The 22,425-nt window shown below is 46.9% G+C and overlaps 1 long non-coding RNA gene and 1 pseudogene across 1 annotated transcript; one reads left to right on the plus strand and one right to left on the minus strand.

Annotated features, from left to right (window-relative positions):
• Positions 1-1,188: 1,188 nt before the first annotated feature.
• LOC144098120 (receptor-type tyrosine-protein phosphatase epsilon-like) overlaps positions 1,189-22,425 on the minus strand; it is a 66,797-nt pseudogene continuing 45,560 nt past the window's right edge.
• LOC144096634 (uncharacterized) lies at positions 13,213-16,712 on the plus strand. The gene is made up of 3 exons (XR_013306791.1): positions 13,213-13,528; positions 14,318-14,379; positions 14,733-16,712. It is a non-coding gene; the product is annotated as an uncharacterized LOC144096634 (long non-coding RNA).

Here is a 22,425-nt window from a genome sequence, read left to right on the forward strand (position 1 = left end):
GAGTTTGGTGATTGCGGTTAAACTATCTAGTGCACTTCGCTCGACCACATCAATGGCAAAGACGTTTTTGAACGGGTTTATTCTGACACCTTTAATGCCTCCCGGTACGAGGCTCTCTAGATAAAGAGAGATGGCTTGTCCTCTCAGGAGATTCAAGTTGAACGTTGGGTTCAACGGCATAAACAAGGCTGTATGCGCCGAGGAACTTCGCGCCGTGATAATCGTTGGCGTGCTTGATGAGGAAACCATTGACATGCTCGATGAGGACGATTCGGCTTGTCTACGCAGTCTGCGTTTGGCCTTCTTGCCAACAACCGGTATGAAACCGTCAACGGCCGAGGACGAGGAGTCTTCACTTGGCACCGAGTACACAACAGTGCCCTGGCTGCTCGAGTCACTCTGGCGGTGCAAGCGCTTCCCCTGGGCGGCTGCTGCCGACCCACCGGGTTTTAATAGAGGCCCAGCAGCCTCCAATTCCATCGCCATGGCAAAAAGGGAGCGGAGCCTCCTTGATTATAGCACAAATTTCCAAAAAACTGCAGAGACGTGAAGGCAGCGTTCTGATACCCAAATGTATGTAGCCTTCACCACCGATGACATGAGAGTTTCTATGCAGCAGCCCAGATGTTCTGCAGTTCTTTTTTCACTGCATATGCCTTCGACAGAGAGCGGCTGGCGTACGCAGAATCTTTCTGAGGCGCTGTTTTTTGAACGAGTTCGGTTCAAGCCAACGGTGCTTGCACCTATGCGTGCCCTATTTTGGTCGCATGGAACTACCTATTTACGCACGGACATGGGTGTCTTTGGCTGCGGCGTTGAAGTTTTTTTCAGTTCCATTCGTCTGTGTTCAGCCATTACTGGAATGTTGTCTTCGCTTTTGACGCACAGCGCATAGAAGGAGTTCATTATAACGTTTCATAATACTGTTTCCGTACGCCGCGAGTGTAAGCGATTACAACTGGTGCTACAGCTACGGAAATACTCCGCGTGCATGTACAGTTAGTGGAACTTTATTGACTGCTAGCGCACAGGAATTAACTGCGCATGCGTGTGGTACGCGTGAGCACCCGCAGGCAGCGTTTACAGTTGTCATACGCAGTAACGGTAGGCTAAGACGTTCTATTATCGACAGCACCACAAACGTTTCCGGGGAGCATAACCTTTACTAAGCGGCACATTTTTACACAGTTACTGCCGGAAGTTTGCGTACATATCGAAAGATTCGATGTATGCCACAGCTGTGTTGTAGCAGAACTTGTACTAGTCCTGCAAGGAGGAAACGGGGAAGAGCACAATTTTTTCACTCCATAAAACCGTTCATCATCGTCATTATAACCAGCCTTTTTTTTATTCGAGAAGTGTGCCATGAGGCATAAGTTGAAAAAGGAGGGGGGGGGGGGAGGAATGCACGGGATTGAAAGTTAAAAGAAGGAGTGAAGAACCGTTGCGCTGAGGTAGTCGCGCAGGTTGCTAATGAAACGGTTGCCCATAGTCCACTTCACGTAGTCACTTTCGCGGTTCCACCGCAGGCCCACCTCCCTGAGGTGCCGTTTTCTGATAGCAGCCGTCGCTGGGCACGTCCATAACAAGTGCCGCACATCACAAATGTCCGGTGCAGCGCTACAGTGAGGGCACCTGTCAGGTGCTGGCAGATCTTTGGCACGCCACCGATGATAACCAGATGGTGTCAGAGCCGCCCCTGCCCGAATCCGGCGCATGGATACCTCCTCCTGCCGAGTAAGACTACGGGGGAGAGGGTGCGAACACGGAGGAATTAGAGCGCATGTTCGCTTGCGCAGAACTTCGGAATCGGAAACATGGGACAGGAACGGATCTGGGGGAAGAGGGGAAGGTGGCAGATCGTCTAATGTATGAAGATGAGTCATAGCATCCGCTTCAATGTTATGTGGATCCTGGGCATGGCCGCGAATCCAGTGTATGCGCACAGGACATGGATAGTTTGCGCAGAGCACATGAATTGATTGTGAAGTCTGGAACGTTCGTCGAACAGCCTTAAGCTGTTTAAGGGCGGCGTGGGAGTCGGTTTAAATATGAACTGTATTGAATGTTGGAACGAGATGAAGGGAAGCAATGGCATTATAAATGGCTTGAAGTTCCAATGCCAGGGGAGTGCACGTATCCGCAGTATACGTCGCGCGAGAGTTGAGATGCGGATGAGATGGACTATACACAGCAGTAACTCCCCTCTCTGCAGAATGTGATGCATCCGTGTATAATATGCACCCTTCAGGCAGATACGCTGCTGATACCGACGGGGAAACAGTGGGGCGATTGTCAGTGAGCTGGCAATAGGACCACGGTGGAAGTGTCTTTAAACGATGAAGTTTGAGAGACTGTTTTCGAGCTCTATTTGCCACCCGTTAGTACGCCCACTGCAGGGCAAATTCTTCTCCCATGTTTCTCCAAGAAACCCTGTTCATTGCCAGCTGTAGCCTTCGTATCTTCTCAAACTTCATTATCTCATCCGTACACCTAATCTTCTACCGCCCCTGCTACGCTTGCCTTCTCTTGGAATCCACGGCGTTACCCTCGAAGACCGGCGGTTATCTTGCTTTCGCATTGCATGCCCTGTCTAAGGTACTTTCTTCGACTTGACTTCGGCTAGGATGTCATTAACCCGCGTTTGTTCCCTCATCCACTCTGCCCGTTTCAGGTTTCTCAGCGTTACACCTATCATTTTTCTTTTTTCGCTATTTGTGTTGTCCTTAACTTAAGCTTAACCCGTTTTTGTTAGCCTCCACATTTCTGCACATAGGTGAGGAATAGGTTGTCAGAGACGCCGTCTTACGCAGTCGGAGATGAACTGCGGCCTGTTTTATCGAACGATCCTAGTGGCGTAGAAGACGTCGACCTCCTGCTCACGCTTGAGCTTCTCCGGGACGAACGCACAGCAGCAGAACAGTACGCTGGCGGCGCATCCATTCCTGCGTGAGTTTTCGGAGTAAACGATTTCTCTTTTCTCATTTGCTCTTTCAATTCCATCACGGTACGGTCCAGGTGCTCAATCTCAGTGGCACAGTTGCGTGCGGCTTCATAGCTTTCCTTATAACCTGTTTCTGCTCTGACGGAGCGCAAACTTGAACTAGGGGAGGAGGGAAACATTAAGTCCATTGACCAGTGTTTCGAGAAGAGCGATTGAACTTGGTCTGGGTGACTCATTCCGTCGAAACATTCGTCAGCAGACTCAGGTTTCCCTCGAGCTGATTGTTCAGCTTTGTGCTGTCATGTTTTGCATCTACCTTGGATGCTCTTCCGAGCGAGTTTCGCGTCAGAAAGAGTTTCTGGCAGCCTCGGTTAGTCCATGTGCCGATGCAGCAGGAACTGCAGTAAATCCCTGTCCAATTGCGGCGTGTAAATGTGACGTGCGATGGCCGTGAGCGAGAGGTCTGTAATTAGGTGGACATTGCAACCGAATGTCTGCAAACTCCTCACCACCGACTTGGAGCCTCTGTGGGAAGCCGGCGTTTTATTCGGGCACGCGAGAACCTGGCTCTGACTCTCTCCTAGAAGTACTGTGTGACAATTAGGACGAACCAGTGTTGAACGAGTACTCATCTGAACGAGTACAGTCCACATTCTACCAATTCTGAAATTCTGAAACGGCAGCACACAGCCGTTGAGCTCGATGTTGCTTGCAAACCGACTAGCTTAGTGTACAAGCCTAAATCTACGCGAGCAAACAGCGATCGCAATTGTGTATTACGCTATGAGGAGTCCTTCACGAACAGTGCGTGACCCACTTAAAACAGCTCCATACCCTTGTCTAATATGCAGCATTCTTCATGCCGGACGACGCACAAACCTAGCCCAGTGTAGTGTGTAAACAGTTTGACATAATCACACCACTCTTGACACCTAGTCTTTCTCCGGTTGGGAAATCCTGGCACACTTACCTTCCGTATAGGTCGCGGTCATTGGAGTACATGCGGCAATAGAAATCTGCGACCACCACACTCTAAACACAAAGGAGTTAAAGGGAGTAAGCTGTCCTCTAGCGCACTCGCTTCTATAAAAGAGAGTGCACTAGAGGACGGCGCACTCCCTGTTTACTCCTATGCGGGCGTATTCATGTTTAGACTGCATGTCCTGCCCAACGATTCCTGTGCTGCTGAAGTCTTATTACCTGTACTGGACGAGGATGATTTTGTCCTCAGACTGTTGCCGCCAACGCTCCACGTGGTCCACTAGGTCCACCATCCGCACGGCGCTGTTCCACGTAGAACGATGGAAGTGTTTCACAGTCACTGGCCTGGAAGACCCCGGTGCCTGAAGATGATTGCACAAGGTGTCACTCTTCCCAAGCATGCTTAGGGCGTTCAGCGTCTTCGTAGACGAAACGTTTGGTCTCATCAGAGGTGAAAATTGAACCGGCGTGCCTCAAGTCAGCGACTCATGTAATTTAGGTGAAAGTCCATATGTAGCTTTAAATGTCAGACATGAAGGTAACATTGTTTTTAGTCAAATTGCGTTGAACTAGGCTCTTTCTAAGGTTTGGGGATTACGTGGAGGCTACGAGTTCAGATGGCACAAGATGGAAATGGCAACAATGTACACATTTTCAATTTCGTTTCTATGCAACTCTTCTTCTGGTCGCTTTTTCGTTGCATCATTTGAAGTCCAATTACCTTGGCTAGTAATTTTGTATTTGTAAGTATTCAGCTGCAGGAGAGACTACTAAACCCCTCTCATGAAAATCTGTCACTGTCTCTATCAGTCAGCTTAGTATGTAGCATATAAAATCTAATTTTAGCTTGAAGTTGCACCCTTGTCTACCGCGACATTAGGCTGAAACGTCTTCTGCTTAATACCCCTATATTGCACAAAGCTCGTTTCCTACGGACAGGATGAACCGACAGGATTTAATGTCACCGCTTAAAGAGAGCCACTGAGTCAAGCAGTCCGTACCTTGTGTTTGGATGTGACCTTGAAGACCTGCACAGACATGTCATTCACGTTGCAGTCCTCGGTGCACTCCACCCTGTGATCGCCGTATCCAGCCGAGCCGCCCGTAGGCCAGAAAGGAACCTGAGACGTGCAAGCACAGAGGAGGAGTTTAAACTATAATAAAAGCGCTCCTTAATCCAAACGTAGTGAGCATTTGATCTCATATTACGTTAGCTCATGTGTTAATAAAATCACAACGAATAGCGCATAGCACAGGCAGCTCTTGTAATATTAACAACAATAAGGAACACTCACTGAAATCACTCTCGTCCTGCAAAATGAAGCAATCATTCACGCGGCCGTTTTCAGCGAAAAACTGTGGATGCAACAATAAAAAGACTGTTGTAAATATTGCTGTCCTTATATTTAACGTTACACTAACAGAAATTTCATCCACAATTAATGCTACACTAGCCATAACCTGAAATATCAGATTCCCTTTTCTCCAACCTATCTATTAATACGTATTAATCAAAAATAAGGGTGGAGATCTGATGCTGCCGAACTAGCCTTCGTATTCATTCAGTCATACCTTGTGCAGCCAGTGACTGGAACCACCTCCATCGTTATCCTTCTCGATGTGGGAAATTTAAAGGGTCGCTGCCTATTTTACGGGCACCTTCTCTGTGCAATGACTCCTTGCTCTCAGGGAACAAAACTGAATGAATAAATACAATGTCGATGGTAGAATATCAAAGGCTCGTGAACTCACTACATTGTCGGCGTCTTCGTTGAAGACGTCAAGCGTGACTATAGTCCTTGCTCCCGACTCGATCACCAGTTTCCAGAGGTCGTCAGCATCTTTGCTGGATGGCGTTTGGGTCACCAAGAACTTGTCCTTTTTCTGAAAGCCCTGTGTCGAAGGCAGAACAAAGAAATCAGCCCGAAAACGAAAAAGAGCACATAACATTAAGGAATGTGCTTTGTGTTCCTATCTTTCGAAATGCGAATGGGAAGGATGGACTGAGCCCCAAAGCAGCAGTGGCAGGAATAAGGCCTCACACGTTTGGAACATGCTGAGATAGCGCAACACACTTAGTTTACGTCAAGAATTAAGGCTGCTCAGAAGGTGAGACTTCTCACTGACTCGATGGTGAGTTGAGTACAGGTTAAAAGGCGCCTTGAGAAGCGCCGACGTAAATGCATGCGTGAAATGGCGGCACCTAGCGGTACGGAACAAGTTTCTCGTGCCGAGAGCACATTGAGGTTTGTCTTTTCGGCCAACTGTAAAACTGCCGCCACTATGTTAGTAGCGTCAAGACTATAGTATAATTCACGATTCTTCCAAGCAGTGGCAGTGTTTGACAATTTACACACCCGTGTATTCTTGCTGCCTGATTCAGGCAGCTGTTCCATATTCTAAACGAGGCGTGCGCAAGGACTACAAAAGTCACACCATAACATACAGACATGCTCAAGAGTATACAACTATTGAGTACCTGATCTTTCATGTAGTTATTTGGTAAATAAGCAAAAAGAACATCCTCGAAGAATATTTTAGCACTCCTGCATCATTAGCTGCAGGTTCTAGATCCATATATTTGACAGGCGACGATAACATTAAGTTGCACAAATGCTGCTAGTTCTTTCCTGGGTTCCCAAAATATCCCCATGCGCATGGTTACCTACATTGACGTAGACAGCATTTACAAATGTCCCGTCTCGTAGAAGTGGTCGGCACCGGTCAGCTACAAAAGAGGTGCGATAAATATTAGACCACATTTTGCAACTAAAAATATCTGTAAAGCATTGCGGTTTTTATAGCTTAAGTGCAGGGCTTCGAAAAAGGAAGGAAAGATGGAATAGAGATCGCAGCTCAAATTAAATGCACGGCAGTAAGCGGTGAGCTTTCAGGTTTGAAAAAGAAAAAAAAAAACTGTTTTTTCCAGAAAAACGTTTTTCATGCCTGTCAACATAAAGTTATTCGAAGAGACCGCAGTGGGAGGAAGTCGTTCCATTCTTTCATAGGAATGTGAAAAAAAAGAAGGAGCAACATCCTTTCCACAATAACGTTTTCAGGCAAGCGGTGACGCCCGACCGAGGAAAGAAACAGTGGAATTGGTGCCGCTTAAAATCTCACACAAATCATTACGCATGAGGTCGAGCAAGAGCGGTTGAATCGTCGATTATCTGCTGCCACGCATACTTCAAGGATGTTCCTCACCGATATCGCAACTACGCCGGCGATTTGAAATACAGGGGATAACAGGATCATTATTTTATGCTGCATAAAGTCTTCTCATTTCTCTTTATAGCAGCTCAAAAGGTAGACGCTCGCAAGTTTTGTCATCACTGCCAGGCCTTAATGCATGTAACCTTGCTGGCAACCCAGTCGGCCGTTATCCACACGCTTGTGTTTTTATCAACATCTATCAAGTCCATGCGTCCCTGAACATGAAAAGCGAGCACAGTCAAGCTAGCTGACTGATTTCAACCAGCTAGGGTTGAAGGTGGGATTAACCGTAAGGCAACTTAAGGTGTGCGCTCAAGTGCGCCGTGTTGAAGCAAGCAAACAAAAAGCGTTCATGTAACGCACGGAAGAAAAGGAAGTATCTTACGGGCAAGCACTGACGCCTCTCGACTTTTCCTTAGATTTGCCGGGTCACATGATGCTGTGCAGTCCGCCGGCGTGAACCACGGTTTTAGAGACTTCAGCTCCTGCAAAGAAAAAAATGCAGTCATTTTTACTTGTTCAGTATGATCAGCATCGTCACCAGTGCTATCAGCCAGAATGTTCAGTGCAGAACAAATGCTTTCTCCAGTGATCTTCGTTTAGCGTCGTCCTGTTCCCACCGAAGCCACCCTGTGTCAGTGAAGTTACTAATATCACGACGCTTTTGATGCTGGGTACAGCTGGGTATCATTTTTAGTGCGGAAGTACTCATACGCTCACCAACGCCGACAAAGAATCTTGTCCGTCTGATCTTTTGCCCACACCTGGCAACAGCGACGCCATGTTAAATTTAAAAAAAAACATAACACATAGATGCCTACAAATCTGGCTCGGCCAACCCCAAATTTGACCATGCACAACACGATGATGACCTCCAAATTTGGCCTTGGCAACTTCCAAACTTTGGCCTTGGCCACCCCCAGAATTTGATCTTGTCCGCGTTGCACCGAAATCGATGTCGAGCCATAACTGACCGTGGCCAACAAGATAGTGGCGTCTAAATTTGGCCCGGGTCACTTCCGAAAATTGAACCTGGCCCCCCAAGAAATTCGATCTTGGCCGAAATGTACCAAAAATCTAGTGCTTTCGCACTATAATCGGTTTTAAAAAGTTAAAACCCTGACAATTTTTTATTCACCAACAGGTCAACGATTGAGTTTCCGGTCACAGTGCACTAAGACAACGCAAGCGTGGTTTACCGCGAAAAAGTTTCGTGTGTAACACCATCTGTAAAGCCTCTTGTGTCAGTGTAGTGTCTTACAGCTGCTTACCTCGAACTCTTCTACGATGTTGCTTTTTAAAGTCGTCTCGCCCAGCGAGAGCAGTTCATTGTAGCGGTCGTACATCTTGCTGCAAGGAACGCTGTGGTCGCGGATACAGACGCTCTCCATGAGGGCACGGTGCACGAAGCTATACTGCTCCTGAAATCGGAAGGAACAGTGAAATGCTGGGAACAGAGAACAGCGTTTTAGGCGCATCCTGCTTATCCTATAGTTGCAAACCAGTTGCATACTAGTTGCATACCATTAGCTGTATCGCACGCGGGAGGTGGTGGGTCGACCCCCAGTGCCGCCGGGTACCCGTCGGTGATACAATGGCTACAAGCTTTCCCCTGGTCTGGTGCTCGGCTTATTTAGGGTGAAATGCTGGGGAAATGGGTCTTTGACCCCACCTTGAGTAGTCGAAAATTCGTTGTGCCATGGCGCTCTTTGGCCATAGATGTCCTTGCACCATAAAAATCCCGTATCATCATAATCATGATTGCCAACGTTTCCACGCTGTATGAATGCACGCGTGCATGGTTGTTCGCCTTTGAATGTCATGTAGACTTTGCTAACATTTAGCCTACTCGGAAGTCTTTTCATTTCTCGATAGTGCCCTTATAAGTATTGCCACAGTCATCGACTGCAGTGCAATCAATGTCTTGAGCTCATGTTCGAAATAGTATGCATGACATAAGAACGTTGTCACTGCGAACATTGACCTTGTATCTCATTTCTTTCTCCAGCTCAGTATCAATGAACTGTGTCAATTCATATCGCTTTGGCGCCACAAGGGCAAGGACGTAGACGGAGTGATGGCAGCACAAGTGCTCACTAGCAACTGACAACGTTTATTAGAAGCACATAATATATAAAGAAAAAAAGACCAACGATTACATGCGCAGTCCAGAACAAGGTTACAAAAGCGCCAGGCATTTTACACGTTATACGTGATACGCGATTTTTTCGTTATATATTCTGTGCTTCTAGTAGATTTTGTCAATTTTTAGTGAGCCCTTGTGTTGTCGTCAGTCCGTCTACGTCCTTTTCCTTGTGGTGCCACCGCACTATGAATTCGTACCAACTCGCCCAATCTTCAAACCCTTTTGTATCAATTCGTTTGTATGGTACCTGTTGTATGAGATGTATTCTTCGTTAGAGGTTTTCTGGCCCCGATGCTTACCATGAGCTGTATCATAAAATACTCCCAGAACACTTGACGCTGCATATTTTTTTTAACTGTGGATGTAACTCTCATTCCCAACCTTTGAGGCTTTAGAACTGCGTGGCTGCAGTATATGTCCCACTATCAAGGAGGTTGCGTAAAACTTCCGAAGTGGCAATCCCCCATTGACCTCAACGCGAGCGGGTGACGTCGGCGCGGCCATTGTGCAAGGGGCAAAAACTTGCGGCGCTGGCAAGCGAGAGCGCACCGCGCGGGTACCAAGGGTGCTTGCGTGCGCGTGCGTTTCAACATATAATAATTAAACTATCTACTTGTTAATAAGTTCTCGTGGGAGCTCAAATTTTATGCCTCATGCGCCTTATATTTTGATGAGACTGAATGTAATCGTCGGTGGGCTGGTTTGTTTTGCGGATTTTGACAGTGTTGCTTGGGCTAGAAAGCGCAGTTTTGACGCATAAAAGGGAGCTTGCATAGCGTATGTAAAACAAACACAGATGGAGCACTGACGTAAGTGGAAACACAGAGATGCACGCTATTTCGCGATACGTGTATGTTTAATTCTTCGCTTACAGCATGCAAGCTTACACTGCGAACGTGGAACATTTGTTGCCTGTCTTAGCAGGAATATGCTTCACATATTCCTGCTACAATTTTAAGCATAATGCTGCTATTTAATTGCTGATTTGCTCAAAAGCGGCGTAAATAAGGATCTGGATCACCTAACTGTAGTGTTTCAGTAGGTCGTGAATCTATTGGTTTATTTGGCATGGCATTATAATTTCTCAGAGCGTTATTCACAAGGTAGGGTGAGGTTAACTGGGTATGCCATTGAAAGACTGTAATGGTTATAGCGTTCATACTGCACATGATTTCTGCGACTCAGTGCACTTAATTCAGTTATGCCACCACGTTGGCGTTGGGAATATTGCACATTGCCTACAATATGAATTAATGCGCATTGATCGCCAAAGTACCTTTTATTTTACCAGCGCAGTCTTCTCGCAAGAAATCTAAAGGACAAAATAAAATGAGCGTACTGTATGGAAGGTAGTGTTTTATTTTTCACACCAAGAATTGGCAGACCCCTAAACAACTTAGGCTGGTAGGTTTATTTGGAGACAAATTAAGACTACGTGCATAGTACGGCAAAAAGAGGCAAAACAACAAATATTCCACAGCAGAAGAGAAGAAATGCTGTGCTCGCGGTGCCCTCATCGTGCTCGCGCAGTTCTGAACCGGATATGGGATCTCAACTGTTTGAATTGATTACTTTGTATATTTAACTACTACAATGGGTATTAACTGCATAAGTGTGCGATCAGCTAATTTTGAGATTAAGAGGTGTGTCTGGATGCGGGACGGATCACGTCAGGATTCTCAACTAGTCATTAAACTGAAAACAGTTTTACAGCTTGCCTTATTCTTCATTGTTGTAAGCAGCCAGGTATCTATCTACCTTTCAATGAAAATTCTCCCTCGAGTAATGTGATTTGGAAGCTATAAGAACGTCATCGCGTTCTATCATTAAGCAGCTTTCCATCGGCATTTTCTAGAACTAGACCCACCTCTGAGTTTGTTTTTTTTCCAAACGTTTCAGGTTTGCTGATTGGCTATCTTGATTGGTTTGAAAAATTTATTATCCTTCGAAGCACCCAGAATAACAATTTGCCGAAATAATTTTGGCAAAATTGAAGTGTTGATCCTTGGAGATTGAAAGTTTATTTAATTAAGAATTCCAAAATAACTAATGATGTAATAGTCTGAAGAGCAAGTGCGCATCTTTGCAACACTTGAAGTTAGCGCCAGAAGTCGGGATAATAATGGTAATAAAGAAATTATGAAGGAGCAACGATTTGATGGTACTGAAATATCCATCAAAAACAGATGGAAACAGATTTGCGCTTTGTATCTAACTGCATATTATTTATAAACTTTTGTGTATAAAATCAAAAGCCATCCGGATTGCTGCGCCAAACGTAAGATTTCTCAGAATTTTTTTCCAGTGCCTTGCTAAGCTCCCAGCTGGAAACTTTTACCGGCTTCCACTGTATTGTATACATTGTTCTTTATACTACGTACGTTTTCTGGAAGTTGTTATTTGTTTTATTCTGGAAGAAATTTATTTTCTAATATCTATTTTCACTGCATTATATTTCATTGTTTTTTTTATCCTAATTAACCCACTCCCCTCTGTAATTCCTTTGGCCCTGAGGGTACAATAAATAAATAAATCAGAAAGCTCAAGCCACAAAATAATTCTTTTCATGAAAACTTTTGCAGCATAGTATCGTTCACCGTGAGACAAGTGAGCCTGAACATTTACATATAAATGCAAAAGAGTCTAGCGCCCCAAATGGGACGTTTGATAGGGAACGGCCCTTCGGCGATATGTCGTTTCTCCCCCTTGCAAGGTAGCGGATAGCTGCTTCTCTTTTCGGGTGTCGCTTCCACTCCACAAGTTTTATGTAACCTCCTTGCCCACTACACACTTCTATGCTCAGCTCTGTGGGCCTGTAAATAATACAGAAGCCTCTATATACTAATGGAGACTGCGGATACTGTTACTGTTTGAGAGCAGGATGGCGAACTTACCAGCGTCTCGACGACGTTCATTCTGTTCTGGCGCATGGCTGACAGCTGCCCGACGACATCCACAACTCCTTCGGACTGCGACTGCTCCAGGAGGTTGTCCAGAAGAATGTAGGTTCCAGTACGACCGATGCCGGCGCTGTAAACCATAGGCGCTGGTTAAACAGGTGTGAATCCACGATTTTGTTACCCGTGATAATACACCACCTCTCGCCGGATATATCGTTTATGGGGCTTAACGTCCCAAAGCGACTGAAGCTACGAGGGACGCCGTAGTGAAGGGCTCCGGAAATTTCGACCACCTAGGGTTCTTTAACGTGCATTGACATAGCACAGTACACGGGCCTCTAGAATTTCGCCTCCATCGAAATTCCACCGCCGCGGCCGGGATCGAGCCCGTGTCTTTCGGGTCAGCAGCCGAGCGCCATAACTACTGAGCTCCCGCGGCGGCTCTGTCAACTAATATCTAGACGGCATTGGTGCGGCACGCATAATACATTTCAGGGACGGGCAAGGAGCGCTCATGGGCCTTTAAACTAAACAATAACGTTTGTGACATGAGGCTGTACTCTGCATGTGCGTGACAGATGTCGGCCGTAGAAGCCTCGTTTCGTTCGCGGAAAAACGTGCGGGTGCTCGAAGAATGCTGATGCGAAGTGTGTGGAAGCCTGCAAGTTATTGCAAAATTTTACCGCAATATAATCACGTGAGCACTTTTTTTTTCCGAGTTAAATGGTGCGGCCGAGGCCGCCATCAACGTCGTGTGTCATAACCAGAAATTCCTGCGTTCTCTTCTGGGCCCGAATTACGGAACTCGCTCTAAAGTTGTAGAGCGTTACGTCAAAATGACGACAGCATGACGACAAGGCTAGACGTCAACGCGTGACGGAACGCGGAATCAACCAATGGCTAGTAGGGTGCCGCCCCGGAAGCGCTTATTTGAACGACAAGAGGCCAATTTGCACGGCAAGGGGCCGTATGCTAACTTTTTTATAAGAATACGCAGTGAATAAAATAGACATTGTTTTATTCTTTCATAAAAGTGTATTTCACTCTCACTGCCATGAAGTAAAACAAGAAGGACATTCACTTTTGCAAATAACTGCTTTCGTGGGTAAGTTTTGTTGCCATGAGGGCGCGCTGGCAGATGTAAACACTGAACATGGCGGCCTTCTAAAAAACAGCTGATCCCACGGCTAGTTCCTGCTTTTTTAGGCGTCGTCTGAAATCAAGGTTCTATTTGGTTGTCCAAAGTGAGCGGATAACAATTATCGAAGCCAGTGAAGGTCACGGGCCTCCAGAAAGGAACCTGCACGAAACGTCGGGCACGAAAATCGACGAAGACAACTTGAGGTCAGCCTGTGTTATTGGTTTAAAGATGCCACATGCCAAGCATATGATTTGGGTTCTGTTTCTTTCACTTTAGCAAATACAAGGCGTCCACGAAGCACGGCTTGTTGGATAAAATCAACTTTTTTGGCTTCATAAACGTCTGGCACAAATGATTCAGTTGGGAAGGAGCAAGAACCAAGCAAGGCGGTTGGGCGCACGCTAACAACCTTGCTCGTTTTCGGTCGTTCTTGGCTGTGCTATAAGTTGCTGCAGCGCAGCACACGCATATGTTCCTGTAAAAACATATTAGCCCGAACTCAGAGCAAAGGTTTTTCCCTGCTATTCCCTGCTTTCGAAAAGCGGAACAGAAACTATTCCCTGTTTGTTTTCCCCGCTGTGTTCGCTGCTGCAATTCTCTAAGCGGGAATTATAGTCTCGAAATGGCGCCAACACGAAGAATGCCGAGCGAGCAAGAGCTAATCGTAATAGAGTCTATGAAGAGCCATCCGCTCTTGGCTCGGGCTTCTGCCGACCTAACAAACTCATACACAGCTGTTAAAAAGCGCGAGCTGTGGATCCAGCTTGCGTCGATTCTCAACAACAAGGGGTCGGCCGTTTAAAAACATGATGTCTTTGCCTTGCGCCTTGCTAGCACTGTTTATTCCATCTGTGGTGTATTTTAGTCTCGGAGGAGGTGCAGGAATGCATAGACAAGTGGTTGAGCATTATTGATTGCTTCTCTTTTGCTAGTGCTCTTTTAGTTTCATGGTTTGCAAGTACCAATCAGCCGCACCTTTTACCCTGTTACAGCAGAGGAGATGAACGGGGAGCCTCAGCAAGTTGTCGACAAGACACACGGAGCCCCACAGACCGTGAGTTGGCTTTCCATTATTCAAGCTCCATACTACCCTTTCTGGCAGCTGATTGAAAGTAATAGCACTATACTCTCTGGCAGCATTTGCAGCAGTAGCCAAAATACTGCAGAGATTCTACATTACACACAAAACTATCTCTCTCTGGCTTTGCCACGCAGTGCAGAATGTTTATTTCTCTTGCAGTGAGGCTGTGACATCTCCTAGCAGTCTAGCAAATGTGCACATGAAATATGCTACTACAATGCTGCCCAAGATTGCTGTCCTGTATATTTATGTCAAGCCCTCTAACACATTGTACCAAATGTTTTGCGTATTCCACCACGTGATGAGCACATTTTCTTTCCCGACAGCTACACCGGTGCCCTCGCCGCAGCCCTCACAGCAGCACACACCAGAGCCCCCACTGCAGCCCTCAACACGTGCCACGCCTAGCCTTCTTGGGAAGCGACGGCGAGACGATGGGGCCAATAAGGTGCTGCGCCAGATGCTGTATGAATCGCATCGTTTGGATTCCCTTACTGACGCCCGGAACCGCCAGGACGCTGCTTTTCAGCAAAGCATGCTGGAGGTGTGTACTCGCTGCGCACACTGCACTTTGAAGAGTCGAAGCCGTCACCTGAAGCATAAATATCAGTGCTCTCTTTTGAGCACCTCTACTTCTGTTTTGACGCCTCTTGTGGGAGGTGGTTGGGACAGCTGAGTTTATGAAACTGACACGAGTCTTCTACAGCCATACTTTGTCCAAAATATCTCAGCACCTGAAATTTTACATAAAGCTTAAGCGAGATCTCAAAATTGGTTGTCAGTAATAATTTGTAATTGGAAGTATTTTTACATGCAGGCCATATGGGAGGTGACAGATGCTGTGCAGGCGTCAAATGGTCAGCAAGAGCTGCTCATCCAGAATGTGAACCTACTGACGCTAATCTTACAAAAGCAGCTTGAGCCACCTGCACCACATTGAATTGTTCATATTTATGTCATTATTTGCTTGTTTTTATTTTTATGAAAGAACCTCTTCATATGTTTATATTTATTCAAGAACATTATTTACTTCTCTGCCAGGTGCAGACTCATTGAACTATTTTTAGATTGATTGTTAAAATTTCTGTTTTATGTGTTTGTTTATTTACATTGTCTGCTTCTCTGTCAGGTTTCTGTTTTTGTATTTATTCAAGATCATCTCTGTCATGTGCCATAGCATCATTTTTTATTTCTTGTAAGCTCTGCAGGCCCGGATGCTTCACACTGTTTATTTTCTTCCAGTTATGTAATTTAAGCTCTGCCAGGTGTGAAAGCCTCCTATACTCTTTTATTTTCCATTCTTTTCAAATGTTTACCTGCAGCTGTGGCAGGTGCACAAGGTGCAATTTCTAGTGCTTGTTTTCTTTCATTGCAATATGTGGGGCAAAGTTGTTCTGAAGTGACTAGTTATGAAGGGCACCATAATATGGGGATTCTGGATAAATTTTGAACACTTCGATTTTGTGTCTGTTAAGGTTGTTTGCATGTTCCTGAGTCGTTTTTTTTTTCGCATTACTTTTCCTGCTTTTCCGTAAAGTGTCCATTGTGTGCATTGTAACATGTTCTATCCTCAGTAGACCCGAGGAAAAATGAGGCTTGCCAGCATTCGTCCAAAGTCGTTTCTGAACTAGTGTTGAATGCAGGCAAAAAAAAATTTGGCGGATGCTTGAGCTCCGCCTTTAAAGGTATGATGCAACAATGTTAATATCTCTCGTTTGTGGATCCCTTTACAACTTCAAACGCAGCCATGTTGGCATCATCGTCTGTGATACTCGTGTGTCTTTTACACGTAACATGATTTTTTAGTCCAGTAAAATCTACGAAGAGCAATGTCGTGTAGCACTTGCTGTGCATTCCACCAGTTATGCAATGTGTTTCAGAAAACTGCAAACCAGGGCTGCATCGAGCCTACAAGTCTGCACAACATGCCAAACCTGTGATTACTAGCATTCAAGCTGGCAGTCAAGATGAAGCTTTTTTTTTAAGGGGCAAACAGCGTGTAAGACTTAGACGGAAAGCAAAGAAAACATAGGACGAGTGCTCATCCTGTGTTTCCTGTGCTTTCCGGCTATGTCTTTCGCCCTGTTCGCCTTAAAAAAGTACAGCCAACTCGCCCGTTTGGCCAGAGTGTAAGATACAACTGTTATTGTGCAATCTCTGCGCAGCACTCAACAAGGCATATGCAAATCACTGTTGATGCTGCATGCTTTTGTTTCCCTGCTGTGTGTTACAGTTGGCAAACTAGTATGAACAGCTGTGGCGAAAAAAATTATTGTGACCAATGAATAAACGTGGTGCAAAAACAAACGCTTTACTGGTTCCTAGCAGTCTCCACACCACACTTTTCCCTCGTGCACATTCATCAAACACATAGTTACCGCAAGCAACTGTTTGCCTAAGTGGGCAGGTCGACGTAAGCAACGGCGAAAGACGGTGTACAAGGATGCATTTCACTTGTTGGACGAGCTGTTTCGGCGTGTATTTCGACTTGAGAAGGAGCAAGTGCAGTAGCTGTGCGGCAAGCTTGCTGATGCACTGAAAGGCGTACTGGTGACCACTGCCGGTGGAGCAGCAGTTGGTGTGTGCACTTCATATCTTGACACTGGAGGCTTTCAAGCACACGTAAGAAAAAGTAATTTACAAATGCTGGAATGTGGCTACCAGTGGCCAAGGGCATCATATCACACAGGGGCTCGCGCACTAACAGAGGGCAATGGCACTGCCCGTAGCAAGAGTGGCTACGACAACTCGCCACGCCAGCACGGCGAGTCATTGCAGCCACAGCTGCCAGATGGTCTAGGGCTTACTGCCGGTGGTGCTGCTGTTGCTGCTGCTGCCGCTGCTGCTGTCGCCGCACCATCTGCAGGTGTGCTTGCCTCTGCGGACGGGTTGTGCCAAAGAGGCCAATTATACGGTCTCGCATGGCTCTACCACGCAGGTAGGTCATGCGGGATCCTGTCCCCGCCAAGTACCCGGCAAGCAGAGGTGGTCCATTGTTGTCAGGGTCATCAGTAGTGTCGTCTTCGTCTGCAGCCAGGGCTTCTTCAAGACAGATGTTGTGCAACGCAGCACACGCTGCAATGATGACCACCGCCCGCTCCGGCTCGTAGTGGAGTGTCCGGTACCTTTGAAGGCACCGGAAGCGGCTTTTGAGAACACCAATGCAGCGTTCCACAACACATCGCATTGAGGCGTGTGCTGCGTTGTACTGCCCTTCTGCAGTGTTTGCACCAGGATGCCCTGACATTGGTGTGAGCAGCCACGGCTCCAGTGGATATCCACTGTCTCCTGCACGACCAAAATTTGCAGTGAAGTGTGTTGTTGCCTATGTAATAAATGATTCATATCAAGCAGCTCAAAGCCAGTATGCTGAACCAGAATTCATAGGCATGCAGAATATTCATGACCAAGGGGTACCTCTGTAAGCACAGCCTTCTAGGTTAATGATGTACTGTGATATCTTACACGACAATAACGATGTGCGCACCTCTTCTGCCTTGATGTTTTACGCTTGAAATACGATTCACTTTATAACAATGTTTCTTGTGCCTCTGCACCTGCAGTAACAGTAAATACACAAAAATAAATACGATACATCATATTGTTGCATGTCATCCATGTTATAACCCGCCTCTTTTAGGTATGAGCCACTGCTGTAGCTTAATACGTGCTGTCGAAGTGCTGCTTACCCAGAAGAAACTCTCCATCCTCCAGCAGCCCGTGCTCCACCTTCCGACGCAGCCGTGAGTAGCGCCAAGAAAAGGCATCGTGACAAGACCCCGGGCAGCGAGGGTCGACCGCAAGGATCTTCATGTCTGCGTCGCAGATCTGCGAGAAACACAGGCAGACAATCTTGGACGTGAACTTCCACTGTCGAGGTCGCGGCTTTCGAACCCATGCGGTCAGAAAGCCAGTCTACTCACGATCATGGTGTTCATCGCATAGTATCCTTTGCGGCTCCAGAATGCTGCCCGGTTTGCTGGGTCTCCCCGCGGCGCTTTTATGGCAATCAGCGGGCCGTCGACGCAGCCGACGACGCCTGGGATGGTGCCGCGGGGAAGGAAGGTCGCCTTCGCTGCCGCTTTTTCCTCGGGGTGCGCCGGGAAACGCACCCATCCCTTCTGTGCGCCGACTTTGCAGATGGCCTCAGCCACACGCCGCACGCACTTGCTCACCGTCGGTTGTGCGAGGCCGACGGTCTGCTCGTTGCCGACGCACACTTGAAAGCCCCCGGAGGTAAAAAAAAACGGAGCGCACAGCACCTGCCGCCGCACCGACAAAACGCTCGTCCGTACGCCTCGCAGTTCGTCTGCAAGTTCGCCGCACAACCACTCCACTTTCTCCTTATCGAGTCGAAATAACCGACGGAACAGCTCGTCCTCGTACACCGTCCTTCGTCGTTGCTGGCGCCGACGTTGCCGCCTCCGCCACCAATAAACAGCAGACGACGCCGCCGCCATTTTCCCTCTAAAACTCTGTAGACCGACTCTTCGCGGTCGCAAAAAACAGTCTAAAACCGCGGGCATAATTAGGTGTTCAACGTCATGCGTTTTTTCTTGTCCGTGACGCCATTGCAGCTTCCCGTGACGCAACTTTTCAAAATGGCGCCGGCGACCAATAGGAGCGGGCATTTTAGAGCGCTCTCAATTGTAGAGCGGTCGGAGCGAGTTCCGTAATCCGGGCCCTGGTGACATAAAAAATAAAATTACGGAAGGCACTTAAGACTAGCAATGTGCTCTGAATGCGAAAGCATTTCTGTCTCAGAGCGGGCTACAAGTTAACTATATTAGTGCGAAAGCGCTATTCCGATGGGTCAACCACGAGCAAGATCTGCGACACTTGTGCCATCACTACCGACGGTGCCGCCATCCCACATCCCACGAGAGCCATCGGCGTCGGAATCACACGGGGTGCCGCGCGGAGGCGAGGACGCGAGCTGCTCACGCCGTGTTTTTTCACGTGGTTGCCTTTGAGGCGGCGGCTGAAAGGAAAAGGAAATGCGCATAGCTGGATCCTAGGGTCAGTGGATACATCAATCACGATTTGAGGCACGCGGCGGTGGAGTTAACTTACAAAAACGCGTTACACAGCTGCCGTTGTCCCCCTAAATTCATTCTACTCAATGGCTTGTACGAAGCTATTACAGCTTCCGCTGTAAAACTCTCCAGCTGGTACTGAGTCACTAGCGTCGTGGGCTTTGACGCGGCCGAGAATACGGCTTCTGGCTATATATCCTCACTGAATGGCGACGCCAGGCAGGACAACAAGAGGATATTCAAAAACTTTGGCAGCAAAAGTTCTAGAGGGGTATGAGCTCCTAATGTTAAGGGCTCTCCACTTTTCTAATGCAAAGCTCCAAGCGAAAGCTGCGGAAGCAAAGAGGCCACCTACGCGGCAGCGACGACGATGGCGACAGCGACATGCGCCTCTGGCAACTGTCGCATAATTGGCTGTGGCTCTCATTCAGGCCTAGTTTAAAGACGACTCAGGAAATTTCCAAATAGGATGCGTGAAGTTGTTGGGAACAATCCCGGAACCCAAGACGCGGTTTACCATTGTTGGGATCATTGGAGAATATTCGAGGCTCGTCTGGCAAGCCTAAGCCAGCTAACTCACCCTGCGTGTCGAAAATGTGCGATAAAATCGAACGCACAAGGTGATATAGAGGAAAATCATTTAAGTATTAACCATTCCGCTGAGCGGCAGTATGATCCAGCTGAACTTTCTGGCTTATGAGCAGCATGACTGAGGGAGCGGCCGCTCTTGATAGTGCGCCATCCGTGGCAATGTGAAACAGGTAGACATGGTAGTGGTCACTGTTTGGGCAGGGTGGTAGAGGTATGATCACGACTTTATCTGCCGCATGGAAAATGAAACGTCTGGGGTCCATTTCGTTTGCTTACCTGCAATGAACCACCACGGAGGCCTCGTTGAATGTCCTGTACTGGTTGACCTTCCTGCGGAAGGTGAGCACCGTGTTCGGGTAAAGGGGCACCCCGTGATCGGGCCACGAAGTCAAGTGGAAGTGCTTGACTTCACGCGTCGTGTCCGCCAACTTGATGTATAACTGGTGGATCACGTAGTCCAGGAACTGCTCCTCGGCGATGAAGTGCACCTGGATCTCACCGTAAATAGCCGTCTTCTCGGGCCAGTACTTCTCACACTTGGTCTGCGGTGGTGCAGAGGATATCAAACTCGCCGTTCCAGCTTCTAACTTGCCTGAGCAAATCATTGAAGGCTAGGCATTCTTTCTTCTGAAGTGGAAAACGACTCACAACCGTGCAAAGAGCACAAACAATTTGCGACACTTGCTTCTTCGGAACAAACTCTTTCTAGTTACAAACACCAATGTCAAATGTGAGCAGATACAAAGGAAAGAATGGTCAGGTTTCAAGCGTATAACACCAGATTGACTGTGGAATCGGCTAGTACCTTCCAAAATTAAACAACAAGGAGGGGTGACAGCCATGTAACGACAGCCGCGCTTAGAGCTTATTGCCTGCTGTAAAAGGCTACTCTCCAACGGACAACTAGCCAAAGCCGATAATTATCTAGTTATGATCAAGCAAAATCGAACCTACCTTGCCGTTTTCGACGATGCCTGTTAGCATGATGATCTTGCACACGTTCTCCTGCCAAACCATGCGCCAGAAGTCGCCTACGGTGTGAGGCTTAGGACCTGGAAGAGATATTTCACTATGTTAAAGAAGTTTTGTATGATTTCTAGAACATCGAAATTCATTAGTGTATGATTAATTTTCCCCCGTCCCGTGTACTTTGCTGATACACTAATTTTTCGCCCGGAATCTATCGCATCTAAAATATTGGATGCTTTGGTCAATTTGGGCAAAGTGTCATTAGGGACCGCTCTTCTATCGACGATCGCTCGCTCTTTATGACTGTTGTTACTGCACAATAGTTGTTATTATTGACGAGGTTGTACCTTGAGTGGCGATGTACCGCTTTGGCCTGCAGTAGCCCTACAGGAAAAAAATAGCGAACACTTTAGAAATGAGCCTACACTTCAGCTATGATCTGTTCTTACATACTCACATCAATATAGTTCGCGTTGATGTAGTCTGAGTACAAGACACCAGGGATTGGCTTGAGCTTCACGCGGCAGTGGTCATCTGGAAGACATGCACCATGAAAATTAGTTTTCGCAGTGCGGATGTTTCGCGTCCGGGTATGCTGTGCTTTAAGGAGAAACGCACGTCAGTTAAGTTCCTCAAGACCTCCACGTTAATCTTTTATCTCTGCCCTTTAATGGTTTCAGGTTTTTGTTTCAGAAGTTGTATTGCGCATTTTAGCTCGTTGAAGGAAGGCCCACCATTACAGTTGCAAACAAAGCTGTCGCGGTATCGACTCTCACTATTGATTTGAGTTCTTTACTTTCTTGGTTAGAGAATTCTTTAGTGCTAGGAGCCGTTTCTGATGGCGAAGACAAGCAGTAAATGTAATAACGGCTAGAAACCATCCGCTTCCGCCACACAGAACAACAGTGAAGAGGAGAACGCCCACAAAGAAACACTTGCTGCCATCTTTGGTAAAGGAACTGCAATAACCAGCAAGGTTGCATGAAATATTTATTTCAGATTCCAGGAACTACTTTTATTCGGCCTGTTTCTTTTTCTTTCGTTTATTGCACGCAGGACTATAAAGTTGCTAAATCATACAGACTGCCTTTTGTCGGCTGCCATTTTTCTCTACTTAAGTGAGCTGTGGTTTAAGACAGAGGAATACCCTCTGGTTACTAATGTTGACCCCTTCAGGCAAGTCCATTTACCTGTAATCTCTGCATGTGTGACGCCGTTTGATTGAGGAGCGCATCGAGTGGACAGTGCAACTATGCAGCGTGCTTGATCCCAGTCATTTTAGTTTTTCTCACTGCCACAGTACATGCATGCGCAAAGCTGGGTCAGTTCGGGCAGCATGTTCGGAAGGTGCAGACGGCTAAAAAAACGTAACACAAGACAAAGGAGTGCACTGGACGCTTGCTCAAATGACAACTGTTTTGCG

Source organism: Amblyomma americanum, chromosome 7 (assembly GCF_052857255.1).
Source record: "Amblyomma americanum isolate KBUSLIRL-KWMA chromosome 7, ASM5285725v1, whole genome shotgun sequence".
NCBI lineage: Eukaryota > Metazoa > Arthropoda > Arachnida > Ixodida > Ixodidae > Amblyomma > Amblyomma americanum.